The following is a 21,211-nucleotide window of genomic DNA, read 5'->3' on the forward strand; positions in this document are numbered from 1 at the left end:
CTGGGGCTCAGTATGTTGACCAGGCTGGCCTGGAACTCCTAGAGCTGCTCCTCCCTCTACCTCCAGAGCCATGATGGAATTAATGACCCGCATTTCAGCTGTAAAGCACCTGGCACCTCCGTGCCTCTGCATCCCATGTGTCTGCAAGAAGGTCCCAGGCCTTCCAGCCGTGGCTTTGCACTTGCTTCCCTTCCTGTCAACTAGCACCTTCGTGCCCTTCCTCCAAGTCCTCCCTGAGATCAACCAAACCATTTTACTGACTTGCCCTGGACTGAGTAACCCTGGTTTGGAACACCCATGTCTGCTACCTTTCTCTATGAAAGGTATACAGAATAAAAACTCATACCCTGTCCTTGGTTTGGGTTGTCTGGGAACATGAGTGCGTGGACTAGACATGGAGGGGGAAGGAGTGTGGCCAGAGTTCTTAAAACAGATCCACTACTTAAGAGAGTGTTGGTTGAACCATGACAATTTTTTTTTTGTTTTACTTAGTGGCTTAAGGTGGCCTTAAACTGTCACCCAACCCTACTGCCCCAGCTTTCAGATGCTGAGGTTACAAAGTTGTGAAACCAGGCCTAGCTGTAGTCATTTTTCTTTTGCCATTTTGGCCTTTTGAAAACACGTTCCAGGACCTACGGTGTAGATCAGTAGGTAGAGAGCTTGCCTGTTATGCACAAGAGACCGGAAGTAAACCCTAGGGCAACATAAACTTGGGGTGTAGTGGCACAGGCCTGTGTCCCAGCTCTCTCCAGCGGTAGAAGCAGGAATATTAGAGGGTCAGAGGCATCCTTTGGCCACATAGGTAGCTTCATGTTAGTCCAGGGTACACGAGGACCTGCCCTGTTCACTTCCCATTCCACAAAACTCCCCAGCTATGTCTAGTTTCCCGAAGAGTCTGTTTATGAGCTCATGTGAAAATGAATTAGTCCTGATAGAAAATGAATTAGTCCTGATAGTCTTTAATAGTTATTTCAAATTGGGTTGCTGTTATTTTTGTGGGAGAGAATACTAAGTGATCTTGGCATTTTATATGAAGAACTCGATTGTGTAAAAATTCATAACAAGCCTAATTTTTTTTTGCAATGTATGGTGTGTATGTGGACACACACATGTACCATGATACCAGAAGACAACTTCATGGAGTCCTCTCCTCCTACCTTTATGTGGCTTCCAGAAACTGGCTCGGTTTTACCTTCTGAGTGATCCTGTCGGCCCTCAGGAAATGCTTTGTATTTAAAGGAAATGCACCCCAAGTTCAGCTTCCATGCTGAAAGGCTGCAGCTGGGTAGGTCTCATCGAGTCTTCTGTGTTTTGTTTTTCAAGACATGGTTTTTCTGTTGCAGCTTTGGCTGACCCGCACAGAACTCACTCTGTAGACCAGGCTGGCCTCACTCAGAGATCAGCCTGCCTCTGCCTTCTAACTGGTGGGATTTAAGTGTGTCTTCCATTACTGTCATTGATAAAGCAGGGTGGGAGCCCCTGGCTTTGATCTCAGCGTTGGAAGTGCCATCTACGCTCTAGAACTTGTTTCCTTCCCACCCTTACAGACTGAGCTCAGGTTAAGGAGGAGCTCAGCGGGAACGCAGCTGAGCTTTACCATGCCCCAGCCCGTGCGTGCGTGCGTGCGTGCGTGCGTGCGTGCCGTGCGTGCGTGCGTGCGTGCGTGCGTGCGTGCGTGCGTGCGTGCGTGCGTGCGTGCGTTTCCAGAGGCCTGCTTCTTCACCCCGCTGCCCCCACACCGGGAGCTTCCCTGGGAATGCCCTCTACGTCTTCTGGCCAGTGTTCTCCCTTCCACCCCTAAACCGAGAGAACTCCAAGTCTTGGAGAAACTGGCGGTGCCACCTCCATTAGGCCCGCGCTCGGGTATCCTGGGGTCTTTTTACTGTAAGGGGAGGCAAACCCTCCGTTTATTTTCCTCAGCTGGAGCGCTCACTCATCATTGATTCACAGCATCAACTACGCCACCTAGAAACCTCTGCGGTGATGATCACTATCTGGAATCTTCGTTCTGCCGTTGACTCACTAATCCCGCTGACAGCCTTACCCTTGGATGCCTCATTTCTCCTTTGCTCCTCAGGGTTGTCTCTGGACACATGACACGTAACCATTTCTAGAAGATCGTTTTTTAAAATACGCATTTCCTTTCGGTCAGTCTCATTGTTGAGTCTTCCGTCCTGAGAGGCTGTTAAACCAACAAGGGAACCTTCCACACGTACTCCTCACCCCCTGCCCAGCGTGGGTGACCTTACTTCCCAGTACTCCTAGGTGATGGATACCTCTGCAGAATGTCTGCGTTCTCCCTAAGTGCAGTGGGACTGAGGGGTCCCACATGTCTCTGCTGTGAGTTTTCTGGTATCATGAAGCCCAGCGGTGGCCTCTGACCCTGTCTCCATCCTGGCCAGTCCTGGCCAGCCGTCTCTTTCCAATGCCCTACAGCCAAGGAGCACTTGGTATAAAAACGGAAGGGTCCATTTTCTGATTTAAAATAACTTGTCTGGGTTTCTCCTCCACCACCGCCGCCTCCTCCTTTTCCTCCCCCTCCTCCTCCCCTTCTTCCTCCTCCCTTCTTCCTCTTCCTCCTCCTCTTTCCTCCTCCCCCTCCCCCTCTTCTTTTTGTTTTTTTTTAAGCCTGGAGATCCTCATCAATGCTAGGCAGGTATTCTACCACAAAAGCATAGGCCTACACCTCCTTACCTTGAGAATGTTCTTACCTAGTAGGCAGGGGATGGGGTGCATGGGGATGGGGTGAGTGCCTTAGCTCTGCATAGCTCTGGACTAAGGCTACTGTCCCCTCAGATCAAGGCAAGAACTTGATCTCTAAGTTCTGTGTCACTTGGATGAGTCTGCATTCCTTTTTGACATGTAGGCACCTGTCTGGTTAGGGTCAGCATCCACTGTCCTCTGCAGTAGAAGAGCTGTGCCTCTTCTGACTGTCTGACAGAGACGCCCCAGAGCTGTCCCATCTCTGACTGTACTGCAGAGATGGCCACCTGCTTTTGTGTTACCCTGTTGATGACAACTGAATTGCCCAGGAAGGACCTCAACAGACTGTGTCTCCTCCATGCAGCTGTGCCACAGACCCCTGAGGATCCTCTGTAGCTCTCTGTCCAAGGGCTGGAGGCAGCTAGGGTCAGAATACCTTCTTCCGCGTTGCAAAACATGGTGCAGGACTGAGATGGGGATGAGCTTGTCTGTACTCTGCTGGGTAGAGAAGGGAAGTTGAAAATGTAGAGCTGTGCTGGCAGAACACAGGGCCAGCGAAGGGGAAGCTGTGGGAAACCTCCTACCTGGACAGAGACCCAGCACAGGCTCAGGCTCCGACGCCCGCCCGCATTCCAAGCTGCGGCGAAGGCGCCCTCAGACTCTCTGGCGACGGGATCTGGCCTCCTGGCTGGTGGATTGGAGGAGCCCGGGCACACAGATATAAAGACAGTAATCAAATGTGGGCACACGTGAGCCGCTCGCATAGCAACAGTCTCACGTTCTTGTTTTTGTCTTGTGGGAAATGAGAAATGAGCGGCAGGCTTTGGAGGTGCGTTACGGGGCTTAAACTCGGTGGGAAATGCCCGTATTTATCCCACCGCAAAAGCTTCAAGTGAGTCACCATGGAAGGAATGAAGGGGGGTGGGGTGCTGGTGTACGGTCTGGAAGGCTAGGGAACTTACTCAGGGAGACCTGCTGGATCCAAGAATAAGACAAACAAGATGCAAAGCAGCCTCTTGGGGAGCCCGCTTCTCCTCTGTCGGCTCTCCAGCTGGGAGGGGCGCGGCTCGCTTGAAGGCCGGCTCTACAGCTCCCAGAAGTGGGAGAAGGACTTCTGTAAGTGGTTAGCTCCTGCCCCCGCAGTTGGTTACAAACTCAGCTCCAGGGATGATCCTGGCTGAGGACAAAGCAGATAAAAGCAGGCAAGGTCGCTCGCCGTACTGGCACTTGCTGTGAGGCCAGCCTGAGCTACCAAGCAAGACACTGTTTCAACAAAACAACAAAAACCACTCCTGTGGCATGCTTTTTTTTCTCTCTCAGAGTATAGAATAGAGTCTATTCAGGGTATGGGGAGGGGAATTGAGAGGGTAATAGAGGCAGAGAGACAGAGACAGAGAGAACATAGAGAAGTAGAATAGTAGAGGCCGGCCCTGAACACGTAGGGGTGAGGGGAGTGGGGAGAGCGCGGGAGCGAGAGAGCACCTGTGTCGTGTTTTAAAAATGTGTCAGAAAATTTAAAAGAATGTTTTATTTCACCCCAGGGCACCTTTTCATTGCCAGTAGACCAGTCCAGTGAGCTAAATATCGTAAATGTAAAATTTCCTCTTGTCTTTTTAACACGTGTGCGTGTGCCTCTGAGTGTAGGTTCCCACAGAGGCCAGGAGAGGCCATCATCCTCTAAAGCTGGAGTTACAAGCAGTTCCGAGCAACACGACATGGGTGCTGGGAATTGAACTGGCTCTCTGCAAGAAATGCTCCTTAAAATATATTAATAATGTTTATTTATCTTGCTATATGTCGCATGTGAGTATTTTGCCTTCGTGTATGTTTGCACACCATGTGCATGCCTGGAGTTCACAAAGGTCAGAAGAAGGTGTCCAGACTGGGGTTAATAGAGAGTCCCAAGCTACCATGCGGGTGTTAGAATCCAGGTCGTCTGCAAGAGCAACAAATTTTCTTAACCTCGAAGTTATCTTTCCAGCCCACACAGCAAGTGCTCCAAAGTGCTGAGTCATCTCTTCAGCGCCTAAATTTCTAAAAAGTACTTGGGTGTGCATGCACTCACATGCACACACACGCACACACACACACACACATGCACTCACATGCACCACATGCACACACACTTGCCTGAGCATATGTATGTGCACCACATCCTGTAGGAGCCCAAGTAGGTCAGAAGAAGTGCCAGACCCCCTGGAACCGGAGTTACAGTTACCAGCCAACATGTAGAAGCTTGGAACTGAACTCAGTCCTCTGCTGTGGCACTGAGTGCCTTATCTGCCAAGCCATCTCGACAGCTGCCCTTAAAATTGTTTTATTTTAGATTAATTTCTGACACAGAGAAGTCGTAAAAACAGTACAGAATATCTGTGTGCTTCTCTCCAGCTTTCTTTAACCGTGTGCTAATTCTCACGTGTTTCTCTCCACGGTCCGTTGGTCGTTGCTTTAAGCACCTTACTTAAGGCGTCACATGACATTTTTGTTTTCTCCGTGGCCTCCCACCTGCTCCTCAGTCTTCCCTTATCTCTCCAAGTCTCTCGTGACCGATGTTTTTGGGCAGTATTGGTTGTTCACAGAATGCCCTTCAGTGTGAGCTTATCTGTTGCCTCCTCAGGATTAGAGCGGCCTAGGTGTCCATGGACAAGAAGACCACAGAGCCATGCCAGTGCATGACGTCAGGGTCATGATGTCTTGGAGGTACTTGGAGATGACTGATAGTGCTTGCTGGGTTTTGCCACAGTAAGAAACTTTGTGATTAAGACAGGTCCCGAGGGGTGTTTGTACACTGGAAATGTACAGATAAACAAAGGCATTAGTGTGTGCAGTGGCCAGAGCCTGGCCTGTAACAACTTCTCAACAGTGACTAACTCCCTTCCATGTCAGCGTGGCCTCTGTCGGTGTCTGCTGCGCTGCTGTTATCGTTCCCACTCGCTGCCCACTGTCCCGTGCTCACACCGACCCACTGCAACCGTCACTGGCTGTCCATCCCAAATATCTGTGGGTATTAAGAATCTATGCCTTAAGAAGGGAGCAGAGAGGCTGGGCACGGTGGTACGCACCTGTAATCACAGCTCTCAGCGGGCAGAGGCCGGAAGATCGATAGCAAGATCCCCAGTTTAGAAGACAACCAGTCAACAAGACAGATGAACTCAACGTAGGGGTCAGGCGGCGGATGAGGCCTCTGCCCTGGGTATGTCTAAGCTAGCAGTGTCTTGCCTCACGGGGAGGGTGTGGTGATGGACCACACCCCTCTTGCTGGAGGTCTGGACAGTACTCTGCTAGACAGGATAGAGAGATAACCCACATAGCTGAGTGCTTGAGGCAGGAGTGAGTCCCAACTGGCTAGGGCAGACTGGCTGCAAGAGTAACCTTTAGGAGGAGGGCCAGGTTGGGGGTGGAGAGAGCCCCAAAACCTGTGGGAAGCTGGCCCTTCCTGAGCCAGGCCGTCTTGGCCTGCTCTCAGAATAGGCTTCAGAGCTCAGTCCCTCTCCGGTTGCCTTAGCCAGTGGGCGGCAAGCACAGCAAACAGGACTGCTCCTCAGGAGGCCCGGTCTGTGCCAGCACACAACTTTATTTGCAGGGTGGCTGCTCTTGGCAGCTTCCTCCTCCTCCCAGACTCTTTTCCTACTTAGGAGCGTTTGGCTCTATTTTTACCCAGAGATGGGATGATTCTCGTGTTTGAAAATAACAGCCACGGGGAGAATTGTTGTGGCTGCTGCTTCGGCCCGCCAGGCAGCAGTGTCCATCCTTCTCTTGGAGACAGATGCGCCGAGGGCATGGGGTGGGGGTGGGCCGTAGGAGGGATGACAAGTGGCCCTTCGTGACTTGCCAACAGCCTGTGCCATGACAGATGCTTTTTTTTTTCTTTTTCTTTTTCTTTTCTTTTCCTTTCTTTTTTTTTTTTTTTTTTTTTTTTTTTTTTTTATGGTTTAATGGGGAAATGGAGTCACTGGCATCCTTAAGGAAGCTCGTGAAGGTGAGAACCAGGGCTGTGCATCTCTGGAGGAGTGAAGAGGGGAGGTGGTAAGTAAGGCATGGAGAACCAGCCTTTGACCCCTTGACCTGTATTGCCCTGGCTTTCTGGCCCTGTGAGCTTCCCTTTCCCTGTTTTGGCTTAGGCAAGCTAAACGTGGATGTTTTTTGTCATGACTGAGACTGATAGAGCCCAATTGCTTTCCCAAATTCTAGGTCGAATCCAGCTGCGGGTGCCTCAGATTCCTACCCCAAGATGTCCACAGTGGTGACAGCTCGTGACCCTGATCCTGGGTCCTGGAAAGGGGCACGGATGTGTTTGTCTTGACGCAAAGAACGTTAAATGGCAAAAGTTAGGAAGTCATGGGGATGCCCTTCCTTTTCTTCAGGTGAGTTCAGGGCAGGTCTGGAGACTCCTGGATGAGGAGATCCAACTTCTCACCGGGTTTGAGATGATGCATCTTCCGCACGATCGCGATGCTGGCTTTACAGTCATGCAGCAAGCAGGAGCCTACACAGCCACGGAGGCTTTTGTCTGATTGCAGAGGAGATCCTGTGAGCAAGGAGCAGGGTGGAATCCCTGTGGGGATCCCCTGAGAGGACGAGGTGGGAAGCCATGAGGGCAAAGAAAACTCTAGATGCCAGGATTGTGGGGCACCTGCCAAGAAAAACCACACAGCTCAAGTAGTGACAGCCCAAGAGAGAAGCCATGCAGAGGACAAATGATAAATAACAGGACTGAAAGACTTGGTCTCACCCATGTGCTCTGAAGGTTGCATGCAGGTACAGGACGTGGTTTCTGCCCCATCTGGGCTTGCCTTGCTTTGCTGTTAGGAATGTTTACTCAGTATATCTTGAACTCATGCTAAGTGACCTTTGACTTCTGCAGTTCAGGTAAGAGCTTACCTTGAGTCCCAGAGGACACTTCGATTTTGGACTTTTGAACAATGCTGGGACTTAAAACTATGTTGGAGAGCGGGTGTATTTTCATTGTGAGACATACGTAGGAAGCTGGGGCGAAATGTTATCGTGTAAGGACGTGTGCTTGCTCTCCATGTTGACAAGGGGTGGTTTCTGGATGGTTGACCTCCATTACCAAATTAATTGGGTTGAGAAGGGCCTTTGGTGGTTAATAAAGCAGATGTGTGATTGATTATGTGTGAGGCGTTTCTAGAGGTTACTATGGGATGGGGGGAGGGAGGGGACAGTAGGGAAGGGGCCAAATGTGGTAGCACCATTTTGGAGTTTGGGATCACAGATAAACTAAAAGGAAAATGTAGAAAATCTGCCAGTGGGGCTGGAAAGGTGGCTCAGAGGTTTAAGAGTATTTATTATGCAATTCCTAGCACCCACTCATGGCAGCTCATAACTACCTGTAATTCTAGCTCCAGGAGATCTGATGCCACCTTCTGGTCGCTGTGGGCATCTGCACACTGATGTATACAAACTCATGCAGCACACACATGCATATAAATAAAAAATAATAAATCTTAGAAAGAAAGGAAGGGAGGAAGAGAGAGAGAGAAAGAAACCCACCCACAATGCATGCCTCTCTGCGTCCTGCTACATTCTCCCTTACTTTATTTCTGTGACATAATTTGTCAGAGCAATAAAAAAAAACTATCGAAAGTTATATCTTAGTAAATTCGTATTGGAATAACATTTCGGTAAAATGGACATGGGTCCCAATTCCAAGTCTTGAGATAAGGGCATCACACTGATTAACTTAAACTGCTCCTCTTACGCCAGGATGCTCTGAAGGGCCACTGGGCATCAGAGCGTGCTTTTACTGTGTCTCCCAGAACGGGATGAACTTTCCTTGACCTTCCTAGTGCTATGTGGGGCAGTGGACCACACCACCAGACAGAAAACTTGGTAGGGTCGAGCAGGTTCAGAAACCCCGGTACTCTCACATTTGAGTTCAGTAGGCATTTTCATGTACTCTCGACCGGGTTCCTGTCCTGGATCACATGACGACAACACTCCATGGAGAGGACTGTGACAATCAGTCATGTAGGGCACCTGAAGCCCCCCCACATGCAGATGAAGCATCCTGACATCAGCCCAAGCCAGTAGACAGCATCCACTTTTAGAACCCGCCCCACCTCAAAATGTATATACCCTGTCCACAAGGAATACAGTGCACGAGCTATTTCATCAAAGACCACCCGAGAGCATCTGTCTCATAGAGCTGGAACACCCTGGGGAAGAGAATTCTCTCCTGAAGCTGTCATCGTTGAAAGCGGCTCCCGCCTATCGCAGTCACTTCCTGCTCAGCGGCCCAAGCGAGCCGCTCAGCCCTTAGCGTCCCAAAGCCTGCGGCGGACTCTGGAGCAGCAGCAGCAGCGGCAGAAGAGTGATCTGACTCTCCTTTCTCTTGAGAGTGCAACTGTTTGGCAGATCCAGTACACAGATGGGCAGTGCTAGTGGCAAGCCAGGCCCAAGGTCTCCTCTGACACTAAAACTGCAGCCTGCTGACTCCGGGACACCATGGGCACCCTGCCTGCTCATTGGAGGGTTGCTTGGAGCCTGGGGGAGGGGGGGGACAGTGTGGGACGAACAACAGTAACTTCCTGGGCATAGTGGCTTTCTGTTCCAACAGTTTAAGGTACTCAAGGTGTTTTTCATAATGTCATTTAACCAACTTGTGGACGGACTGATTTGATGTTCTCCCCCGGTTTTTATGTGAAAGTGGGGGTAGAAAGTTCCACAAGGGCTGAGAAGTTGTTTCTGGCTAGCGACCAGCCCATAACCAGCTAGCCCGGTTGGTAGTTGCAGAATGAACAAGCCACAGTGTTAGTTACAGAAGAAAGATGTGAGTTGAATCGCTGATGGTTTAAAACTCCTACAGTGTTTCCTAAGATATTGCACTAACCACACAGACCGACCTAATTCGAATCTAGTATTCATTCTCGACTTTTCTTGAGAGAGTGAACGAGAGCTTTACGAGTCCGTAGTGCTCCCTCCTGAGATCGGCTCCATCCATCCCTTGTTAGTAATCAGCAATCCATAGGTAGCCCTTGAGTGAGCTCAGTGAGTATGATGCTATTTATTGAAGAAGTTAGATGACAGACTTCCTCCGGAGCAGAGAGGAAGGGGGAGGGGGCATGTTTGTTACACTGTATCTCACTATTGTATCCTTTCCCATTGCTTTGTACTAGGGAGCTGCGGGTGCAGGGTTGCCTGGTGGTTAGCCGTGGACTCTGGTCCTTACCTCAGGAGCTTCTTTAGACGGTTGGTTATTCTCCTGGATTCTAACTTCAAGCTGCCTTTGCTTTGGTGCCTATCCCATATTTCAGGATTCCTTCTGAGACCTGGCTCTCAGCGTGAACTATTGTATTACAGTATGGTATTTGTTCTCGTTTCTGGAGCCTGCTGGGACTGTAGGATGTCAGAAACATAAACAAACACCTTTGATTCTCCACAATATCGAAATGTATTTAACAGTAAACCCACAAGGTGTGTTAGCGTTTTTGGTAGCAATTTGCCAGATTTCCCTGCTTGTCTTGATCGTCCTGCCCAAGAAGCACCCAGGTTCTATATTCCAATCTTAATTCCTGATATTAACACGAATCATACAGTATATGCATCTCAACATATGTACATGTTGAGATGTACATGTACACAGAGGGTTAGGACCCTGCAGCCGAGTTCTAGGATTCAAAAGTCAGACAGAAATGCTGGCCTGAAACAGGAAACCTGGATGAAGACCTTGCTGGATGGGGTCGAATTAAACTCAAAACCAGCGTGGCGTCCTCTGTGAGTTTAGCCGTAGACTAGGTTACTCTTCACGGTCTCGGCGATTCATCACTTTGACCCCTTTACACAGACCTCTGGATATCTGTCCTCAAAAGTCACCACACCACATCCCGTCCCTCATTTTCACTTCTGGCCTAGCGCTCCCTTCCAGCCCTTGCAATCGTTCCCAAACCCTTCACTCCGTATGTGGAACTTTGGTCTGCGCACTCAACTCCCCTTACCTGATCCCATGCAATCCGTGTGTGGAAACCCCAAACCCTTCACTCCCGGCCGCGGCTGGGCTGCGCTCTCATTTCTCCCTCACCCGAGGTTTCTCCCACGTCTGTAAAGATTCTCACTAAGGTATCTCTGTCTCTCTGGGAGATACTGACATGACCATAAAACTCAGAATAAACCACAATGGAATGTTAACAGCCCAGTGGAAGAGTAGGGTCCTGGGAAAGCATCTGTAACAAGCCACCGGACACTTGAAGTCCCTAAAGATGCATAGCTCCGGGTTCAGAGGAACTTGAGAGAGACTCCAGATTTATAAGAGTATTAACAACAGGCATAAGATCACTTGTGCTGGATCGTGAAACTGAACAACCTCCCTGAAACATTGGAGAAGAAAGGCTGAAAGCCACTCTTTGCTGTAGAGTTGGTGGTGAGCTCTGGGTTTGAGCGATCTCGCTTGGTGTGTAAGGTGGAGAGTGGATCAGCCTCTCTACCCTCTGCACACGGGGTCTCCCTTTGCAGGTTCTTAGCCTCACAAAGAAAAGACTTAAAATGTGTAGAAGGAAACTTGTGGAGGTGTCATTCGAATTTGAGGGGGGGGGGAGAGAAAAACATAACCAACCAGGTCAGACATCCTCGTGAGCTGTGCAGAGACGGCAGAGGAAGGGAGCTGTGGGGGAAAGTCCCGAGTTTGTTAGAGGTGATGGAAGTTTTCAAGAGGCCGCTTGGGGGGGCGTGTCCTTCAGAGGAGCGAGAGACTGTTGGAAGGAGGCGTAGGGTTTGAGCTGGTGTCTGAAAACCAGATAGGAAAGAGAAAAACTAGGGCTGTGGAGATAGCCTGCCAGTAAGGCACCCACATAAAAAGTGGGGTGTGGTGGATTGTACCTTCAATCCCAGTGGTCGGAGGCAGAGAGGGCAGGATCTTTCCAGCCAGTGACCTCCAGGTTCAGTGAGAGACTTAACAGGTAGAAAGCGATAGAGTAGGACTTTGGGTGACATCTGGCCTCCACACAGACACACGCACAGGAATTCCAGCACAATTAGCATCTGCTAGATAGAGTACTCCCTTCACGTGTAGACTTTTGTTAGGCTTAAGGTCTGGGTCTGTTCAGCCTTCAGTAGGGCCTCATCTTTCCACCAGACATTTTTCTTGGAATATCAACCTAGCTTCTGGCATCCGTGTGATCCATGGTGTTGTCAACTGTTAACTGTGAAGTCTATGGGGAAGCTCAACTCCTGTCTCATGGTGTACTCAAGGGACAGAAAATGGCCATTATTTGAGGAGACATGGACCTCATGTCACCCCCAAGACCCCTAGCTCTGAAAGAGACACAACATGTCTGGGCTATTTTATTTCTGAGACAGGGTCTTCTTATATGTAGCCCTGACTGGCTGGAACCCACTATGTAGATCAGGCTAGCCGCAAACACACACAGATCTACCTGCCTCTGCTGCCTAGCACCAGGATCACGGGGTACATCACTGTGCCCAGCAAAACCTAAGCTTTAGACGTTGGTGATGGGACTAAGGTTTGCTGTTAAGTGCCCGTTTTCTCATCTAAAGCACTATCCTCACAAGGACTGTCACGTGACTTCCTGGAGTGGAGAGACATCCGTTTGCTCCAGATAAAGGAAGTACAACAGACCAGAGTGCTCTGTCCAGCTCGGCAAGCCTGTGAACTTTTTGAGATTAATTACTGGGTAAAGGTGCTTCAGGGGCAGCTGCACTATCAGTGCGTCCCAGTCCCAGCACGGCTGACTCACAAGCAGTGTTCTGCTGTCCCCACCCTCTGTCAACCTTCCACCTCCTGGACGATCAGGCACCCCATGCACCTGAGGCGGGGAAGCGTCGTGACTGGACTGTCCTGTCAGGATCTGCCCTTCCTCCCAGGCGTGTTAGCGGCCCAGGTACCGCAGACTTAGCTATTAACTGCACGACTCTGCGCGTGTCATTTCCCAGAGGGTGTGGCAGGCGCCCTCCCTTAGGTCACTGCAGCAGCTCAGGGGAGCAGTCTGTGGGCTTGACACAGAGCATGGAGCCACTGTGGGGTGTTAGCATTGTGAAAGGCAAGAGGCACAGCTTCTCCACTGTCACCTACAGCAGCAGCCTTTGGAGTTCTCACAGTCTCTTAGGGGCTTCAGCTTGGGCCTGAGATTTATGGCTTTGGGTCAGCAAAGGATTTTAGGACTAGCCAGTATGAAGGAGAGTTAGGGTTTAACAAAAAACACTATAATAGAAAAAGAAAGACAGGCAGGAAGCGTGGTGTGATCTGAGGGGCACATCACTGTCTTTACGATAGTCAGCTATAGGATTTTCGAGTTTGAAGCTATCTTCTTCAAAGGGTGCCTGGTGAACCTAATTCGATGGCAGGCTGACAGGAGAGCTGAATAGACCCAGACCTTTAGCCTAACCAAAATCTACATAAGAAGGGAGTATTTCTCTCGAGCAGATGCTAATTGTGCTGGAATTCCTGCTTCTTGAACGGCAAAAGACTTCATCAAGACTTGGATGAGGGATTTCTTTTCCTTCTTAAGTCCTCTAATATTTACTGTCCTTCTGTCTTGTCTCAGAGGGAGTAGAACGCTCACAGAGCCCCAATCCATAGCTTTCAGCTCCGCCAAGACTCCTTGATGTCAAAAGATGATGGAAGCAAAAGTGAGTTTAAAATGTCTTCTAGGGATTGAAGGACGGATGGCTCCGCGGTCATGTTCGACTCCCAACATGGCCGGTTCCTCCAGCTCCAGGTGGTTCCTCCAGGTCCAGGTGGTTCCTCTAGCTCCAGCTCCAGGTGGTTCCTCCAGCTCCAGGTGGTTCCTCCAGCTCCAGGTGGTTCCTCCAGCTCCAGCTCCAGCTCCAGGTGGTTCCTCCAGCTCTAGCTCGAGGTGGTTCCTCCAGCTCCAGCTCCAGGTGGTTCCTCCAGCTCCAGCTCCAGGTGGTTCCTCCAGCTCCAGCTCCAGCTCCAGGTGGTTCCTCCAGGTCCAGGTGATCCTTACTCTCTTCTGGCCCCTGAGGGCACTGCACTCACTTGCACAAACATTCACTCTTCTGTCTGTCTGTCTGTCTGTCTGTCTGTCTCTGTCTCTCTCTCATACACACACACACACACACACACACACACACACACACACACACACTTAAAAATAATTTTTTAAAAAAAAAAATAAGACTTTAAGGTCCATTTCTTACATCCTGTGTGGTAGCCCCTCAGACAGCAGACTTAACTGATGATATTCTTATCTACTCCAGAAGCCTCTTCCTCAAAGTTGTCTATAGATCTCCTCTGTTGTCTTTTCAAAAATCACATCGTCATCATCACCACCACCACCACCACCACCATCATCATCACCACCATCACTCTGTGTGCATGGTGTGTGTGTTGGGAAAGACATGCTTGTGGAGATCATAGGACAGCTTTGTGGGATCAGTGCGCTCCTTCCACCTCTATACAAGGATCCTAGGGATTGAACTCAGGTCTCTGAGTGTGCCTTACCCACTGAGCCATCTTGCCCATTCTACAGCTTTCTAACTCAAAAGTACAACTCTTAATTTTTCCTGGTGTGTGTGGGTGGAGGGCGGAGGCATAAAGGTGTGTGTGCACAACTCCAGATGGGTCATGAACAAGTCTTTACTAATGCGACCCCTCCCCTGAATGAATCAGTGACTTTCTGATTGGATGAGGGAGTGCACAGGCCGTGTGGACTTGGCCCTCGGTGTAATAAAAAAGAAAGAGTTGTGACGTGAAGATCACTTGAGTCTGTGAGCTTGAGATCACAGAGGTGCCTGGCTCCAGATTATAATCACAAAACCCAAAATATTTATTTTATGTCGACAACTCTCCCTGTGCAGGAAAATCTCTGATAATGTGTGTAATTCACAGCCTCACTTTGTAAGGACTATATGAGCTGACTTCCTTCAAAAGCTGTGTGCAAAGAGGGCAGAGAGGAACTTCAAAGGTGTACATATTTGTTTTTATGTTTATGGATGTTTTGCTGACGTGTATGTATGTGTGCTGTGTGCATGCCTGGTGTCTACAAAGGCACTAGAATTTTTGGGCGTGAGCCGCCCTGTGTGGGTACTGGGAACAAAACCTGAATCCTCTACACAAGCAAGGCTAACTTGGCGTGGTAACTTGACAGAGACCTACCTCCTTGACAAGATGATCAAGGAGAGTGTGGGCGTGTGCATCTTCAATCCCAGCGCTAAGGGGATGGGGACTTCTGAGGCAGGCAGATCTCTGGGTTTGAGGTTCCAGGACAGCCAGAGCTACACAGAGAAACGCTATCTTGAAAAGGAAAGAGAAGAAAGAGGAAATGTGGTTGATATGCAAATGAGTCATAAATGTCACCTAACTTCTGACCTTTCCCCCAGCCCTGATCCACTTTCTCTCTATCCACGAGTGCACGTCCAGTCTCCCTTTCTAGGACATGAGAGTGCAGAAACTGTGCCAGGGACCTCTAGACTCTGGTGTTCGCCAGTAATACCCCATTGTCCCTTAGTTAGGACAATTGTCCTACAACAATAACATGTTGCTAAGGGGGAACTGTATATGGGAGGTTTGTATTGTTTTCATTTTTTATTTATTAAATTACTTTATTTATATTCCAAATGTTGCCTCTGTTCCCTGTCCCCCTCCCACCCACACCTGACCTCCCCCAGCTTCTCCCTTTTCTGGGGCATCAAGTCTCTACAGGACTAGGAGCATCCTCTCCCACTGAGGCCAGACAAGGCATTCTCTGCTGCATGTGCCATGGGCCATGGACCAGCCCCTGTATGCTCTTTGGTTGGTGGCTTAGTCTCTGGGAGCTCTGAGGAGTCCAGGTTAGTTGACACTGTTGTTCTTTCTATGGGGTTGCAATCCCCTTCAGCTCCAGGTCCCCGACTGCAGTCCAATGGTTGGTTGTATGTGTTGGTGTCTGTCTCAGTCAGCAGCTGGTAGAGCCTCTCAGAGGACAGCCACGCTAGGCTCCTGTCTGCAAGCACAACATGGCATCAGTAATAGTGTCAGGGTTTGGTGCCTGCCTATGGGCTGGATCCCAAGTTGGGCCAGTCACTGGATGGCCTTTCCTTCAGACTCACCTCCATTTCTGTCCCTGCATTTTCTTTAGACAGGAACAATTCTGGGTCAAAATGTTTTGAAAAAGGGGGCAGGATCAGGTATGGTGGGGGAAAGAGGAGAGAAGCCCAGAGGGCTAGGAAAATGAGTGGAGAAAAGCAGCCTGGTGGCAGGAGGAGAGGACAGAAGGGAGAACCTCTGCTAAGTCCCAGAGATGGCCCCTCAGTTCAGAGTACTGACTGTGCTTGCAGGAGACCGGTTCTCAGCACCCATGAAACGGGGGTCCCAGCTGCCTACTCCAGTTCCAGGAGAGCTGGCACCCTCTTCTGGCCACCTCAGGCAACTGCACACATGTGTGCATACACATACATACATTAAAAAAAGAACTCTTAAATAAATTAGAGTGAGCCTTCTGGTTTCTGCCTGAGCCCGGAGCTGACCCTGCACCACAGTTCTCTGTACGCAGATCCCACTGGGAGAAAGCTGGTTTGTCAGAACTGCTGACACACTGGAGAGCACAGGTGAGACCACCATTTCTGCTCACGTTCCTGGCCCAAGCGGAACCCATCTGGAGTGCTCAGGACACAGGAACCCAGGAGCAGTCTGAGGCAGGATCCTTCCAGTTTCTTCCTGCTCCCCGAGCTGACACTGTGCCATAGCTCTCTGTTTCCCATGGGGGAAAGAGCTGGTCTCCCAGGAGTGTTGACACACAGGCTTACAGGAGGGTCAAGCCACTGTCAGAGACAGCAAGACCAACTAACACCAGAGATAAGCAGATTGTGAGAGGCAAGGGCAAGAACCTAGGCAACAGAAACCAAGGCCACTTGGCCTCATCAGAGCCCAGTACTTCTACCACAGCAAGCCCTAGATACCCCAACACACCAGAAAAGCAAGATATTCATTTAAAAGCACAATTCATGATGATGTTAGAGGACTTTAAGAAAGACATAAATAACTCCCTTAAAGAAATATAGGGCAACACAGGTAAACAGATAGAAGTCCTTAAAGATGAAATAGAAAAAAATCAACCGAACAGGTGAAGGAATTCAACAAAACCACCCAGGATCTAAAAATGGAAATAGAAACAATAACGAAATCACAAAGAAAGACAACCCTGGAGATAAAAAACCTAGGAAAGAGATCAGGAGTCATAGACAGAATACAAGAGATAGAAGAGAGAATCTTAGGGGCAGAAAATACCATAGAAAACATTAACACAATAGTGAAAAAAAATGCAAAATACAAAAAGCTCCTAACCCAAAACATCTAGGAAATCCAAGGACACAATGAGAAGACTAAACCTAAGGATAATAGGTATAAAAGAGAGCCAAGATTCCCAACTTAAAGGGCCGGTAACTATCTTCAACAAAATTATAAAAGAAAACGTCTCTAACCTTAAGAGATGCCCATAAACACACAAGAAGCCTACAGAACTCCAAATAGATTGGACCAGAAAAGAAATTCCTCCCATCACATAATAGTCAAAACACCTAATGCACAAAACAAAGAAAGATTATTAAAAACAGTAAGGGAAAAGGGTCAAGTGACATGTAAAGGCAGACCTATTAGAATTACACTAGATTTCTCACCAGAGACTATGAAAGTCAGAAGATCCTGGGCACATGTCATACAGACCCTAAGAGAACACAAATGCAAAGCTATTATATCCAGCAAAACTCTCAATTAACGTAAATGGAGAAACCAAGATATTCCATGACAAAAACAAACTTACACAATATTTTTACACAAATCCAGCTCTACGAAGGATAATACATGGAAAAGTGCTACACAAGGAGAGAAACTACACCCCAGAAAAACAAAGAAAGTGATCTACTTTCAACTAACACAAAGGAAGAGAGACACACAAACATAATTCCACCTCTAACAACAAAAATAACAGGAAGCAACAATCACCATTCCTTAACATCTTTCAATATCAATAGACTCAATTCCCCAATAAAAAGACATAGACTGGGGTTGGGGATTTAGCTCAGTGGTAGAGCGCTTGCCTAGCAAGCGCAAGGCCCTGGGTTCGGTCCCCAGCTCTGAAAAAAAAGGAAAAAAAAACTCTCTTTTATAAGCTGCATCAGTGATCTTTATCACAGCAATAGAAAAGAAACTCAATGGGTTACTATATCCACCTCTTTTTTCTTTTTAATTCAGGGTTAAGACGATATCTCACTCTATTTCATTCTGGAACTCACTAGATAGCCCCTGATCGATGACTTTGAATTTGCGGTGATCCTCCTGCCTCAGCCTCCTATGCACTGGGATTACAGGCATGAGCCACAATGCCTGACTCAGGTAATTACTGGGAGGAAATCTGAGTGTTGAAGTCTCACAGCTCAGGTCTGAATCCCAGTGCTGCCACCACTGGCTGAGTGACAAGCACAGTCAGTCCCTCTCCTGAAGAGGCTACCGGTCTGCTGACGGGGTTGATCGATGCTACCCACAAAAGGAAGAACGGAGCAGAAAGCACACAGGTGGTGTTTACCTTTGGTTTATACTGGCCGCTCTTAAATACTCTTAAAACAAGGGCTGGGGGTTGGGGATTTAGCTCAGTGGTAGAGCGCTTGCCTAGAAGGCCCTGGGTTCAGTCCCCAGCTCCAAAAAAGAAAAAAAAAAAAAAAAAAAAAAAAAACAAGGGCTGGGGCTAAGAGCCCTGCCTCAGTCTGCTCATGTCCCTTCCACACCGGGTTGGTCCCTCTTCCTTCCTCTCACTGATATTTGTTTAGGGGTCAGAAGGTGGCAGAATGGGTCAGGAGGGGGTGACCCCCCTCCAGCAGCCTGGGGTGTGGGATGGTCCTGGAGACTCCAAAGTTAACTTGCCATCGGGTCAGTTGAAGGGCGGAGCCAACTTAAGTCTGCTGCCAAGGGTAGAAAGGTGCGGGGGTGTGGATGTGACTCAGCAGGTGAAGCCTTGCTGTGGAAGAGTTAGGCCAGGAGTTTACACAGACAGACAGACAGGAGTGAGACCCTAAAAGCAAGACCTGTAATCCCACGGCCAGAGATGGAGACAGGAACATCCCAGGAGCTGCTAGCCAGCTCCTAACCAAAGATCAGAGAGATGCTGGAGTTTTTTGTTTGTTTGTTTTTTTGTTCTTTTGTTTTTTTTTTTTTTCATTTGTTTCTTTGTTTCTTTGTTTTTATCAATGTCCAGGGAGATTAGACTGGTAGACTTGTATTCATGGCTCCGGTCACCTTTACAGGCCTTACCTGTCAAATAGGGATACTGTCTAAGGACTTTAGGAGCTAGTTCCTGGGACAGAACCTAGCAGGGGACCTGGCATGTGCCATTCACTTGAATCTGGGATGCCTGATGCACATTGTAGCTGCTTGAAATCTGTGAAAAAAAACGAGGGTTAAGTGTCAGTGCCTCCTCCATGGCTCAGGGAGATGCTAGGGAGAGGAACCCCCAGAGAGCACAGTCATCATGACTGCTGCAGTCTTTGATATTTTAACCCCTGTGTTCTTCGACCCTTAGATCAAAGGCCTCTCAATTTAATCTTAGATCCATTCCTTAGAACTATGTCCCTGGCAGCTGGCCCCTAATTTCCTTGAATACCACAGATCAAGGATTATTCACCAGCCTCCCTGCTGATTAGGTCCCACCCGTTCCACTCCACAAGGCATTGTCAAGGTTAGGCCTGCCTTCTTCCAATCATGAACTTGCCCCAGCCACCTCTCTTAGAAGCTGTCACTGACAAAGTGGTCCTGTCAAGTTTAAAGCCTTCTCTTTTGGGGGTTCCCCTAGATAAACACTTGAGCCATGTTCTGCAATTCATAACTAGGAAAGGAATTATGCGATGGTCTAAATAGCCAATGGGAACCACCAGGGACCACTCAGGTTGGCCCTAATCCTCTGGGAGTGCAAATGTTATTTTCAAAGACTAAGGCAACTCCTAGAACTTCCTTGATGTTGAACACCAAGGCTGGGGGCTATCACGGGAGAAATCTCAGCTGAGCTCCTCTCTTCGAGGGCAGGGGGCTTCTACTTTTGCCAGGGGGATGGACAGCAGTAACTGAGGCCCCGTTACTGGAGAGTTGCTGAAACCTAACACCAAGTCCTGAAGGGTCAGGACAGACATCTGGTGATCTCAGGTTCCCTGGCCTTGTTCTATCCCCAGTGGGGAGTAGATGAGGCACAGAACATCAGCCTGGCAGAGAGAGGAAAACCGAATCGAGAAGTCTCCGTGGGCTTTCCCTGAAACACTGGCAAAAGCAAGTCATGAGGAGAGAGCAGAAAGCCAGTGAGATGCAGGACTGACCATCTCTGCTATGCCATAGAACAGGGAGAGCAACCATGCAAGGCGGTGGGCACCAGGTGTGCTGTGCAGGGTTCCTGTGTGAGGACACTGCATGCACCCACCACACGTCCAGCTCAGGCCAGGTTGAGAGGGGAGATACAGCTGTGCAGGGCTGTCGGGGCTGCGGGAACTGTTCAGTGCAGGCACCCAAGGTGACCAGCAGCTACTCTTTCCTTGAAAGGGGACAGGCCTGGAGAAGATGGGGATTCTCAGAGGCTGTCAGGTCAAATAAGACACCATTAACCTGGACAACGAGAAACATTTGATGGCTCAGTCCCTCCATGCTCTGGTGGCTTCCAATGCTCAGCCCCTCCGAGCTCTGGTGGCTTCCCATCTCATTTACTCTGTATCTCAGCAGGACAGGGCAAGGCTGGTGTGACACTTGCTCTCAGTTGTCAAGTTGACGAGGTTGAGAACCACCCCGAGGTGGGCACACCTATGGAAGATTACTTTGATCCGGTTCGTTGAGGTGGGAAGATCTGCGTGGGTCCCGCCGCTCCCTGGGATGGAACCTGGGACTGTGTTAAAAAGGAGAAACGAGGGGTTGGAGAGATGGCTCACTGATCAGGAACGCTTGCTGCTCTTTCGGAGGACCCGGGTTCAGTTCCCAGAGCCTACATCTTGAACTCCAGTTCTAGGGGATCCAAGGAGCTCTTCTGGTTTTTTCTGGTGCCGTGTGTAAGTGTGCTATATAGACAGACATGCAGGGGAAACTTGCATAAAAGTGAGAGCATGAGCTGAGTACATCCTTCGTTCCTCTTTACTTCAGGACTGAGTGTACGGCGGCCAGCTGCCTCAGCCTTCTGGTGCCCCGACTCCCCCGCCATGATAGACTGTAGCCTCAGATTGGGAGCCAAGCCTCCTTCACCATTAAGTTGCTTTTGTTTGTCTTCCTTCCCTCCTTTATGTTTAGATTGTTTTATATGTTTGAGTGCTTTGCCTTTGGATGTGCATGGAGTTCCCAAGAAGACCAGACAAGGGTGTGAAACCCCCTGGAACTGGAGTTAGAGACAGTTGTGAGCCTCCCCATGTGGGTGTTGGGAACCGAATCTAGGACCTCTGGGAGAGCAGCCTCTTAGTGCCGAGCCCTCTCTCCAGCCCTGTTTCACGTTGCTTTGGTCAAGTATTTTCTTTCCCACAGCAACAGGAAAAGGAGCTGAAGCGCTTAGACTTGTCTGATGTGTGAGGAACCTGGGGCCCA

Source organism: Rattus rattus, chromosome 11 (genome assembly GCF_011064425.1).
Source record: "Rattus rattus isolate New Zealand chromosome 11, Rrattus_CSIRO_v1, whole genome shotgun sequence".
NCBI classification, from domain to species: Eukaryota; Metazoa; Chordata; class Mammalia; order Rodentia; family Muridae; genus Rattus; species Rattus rattus.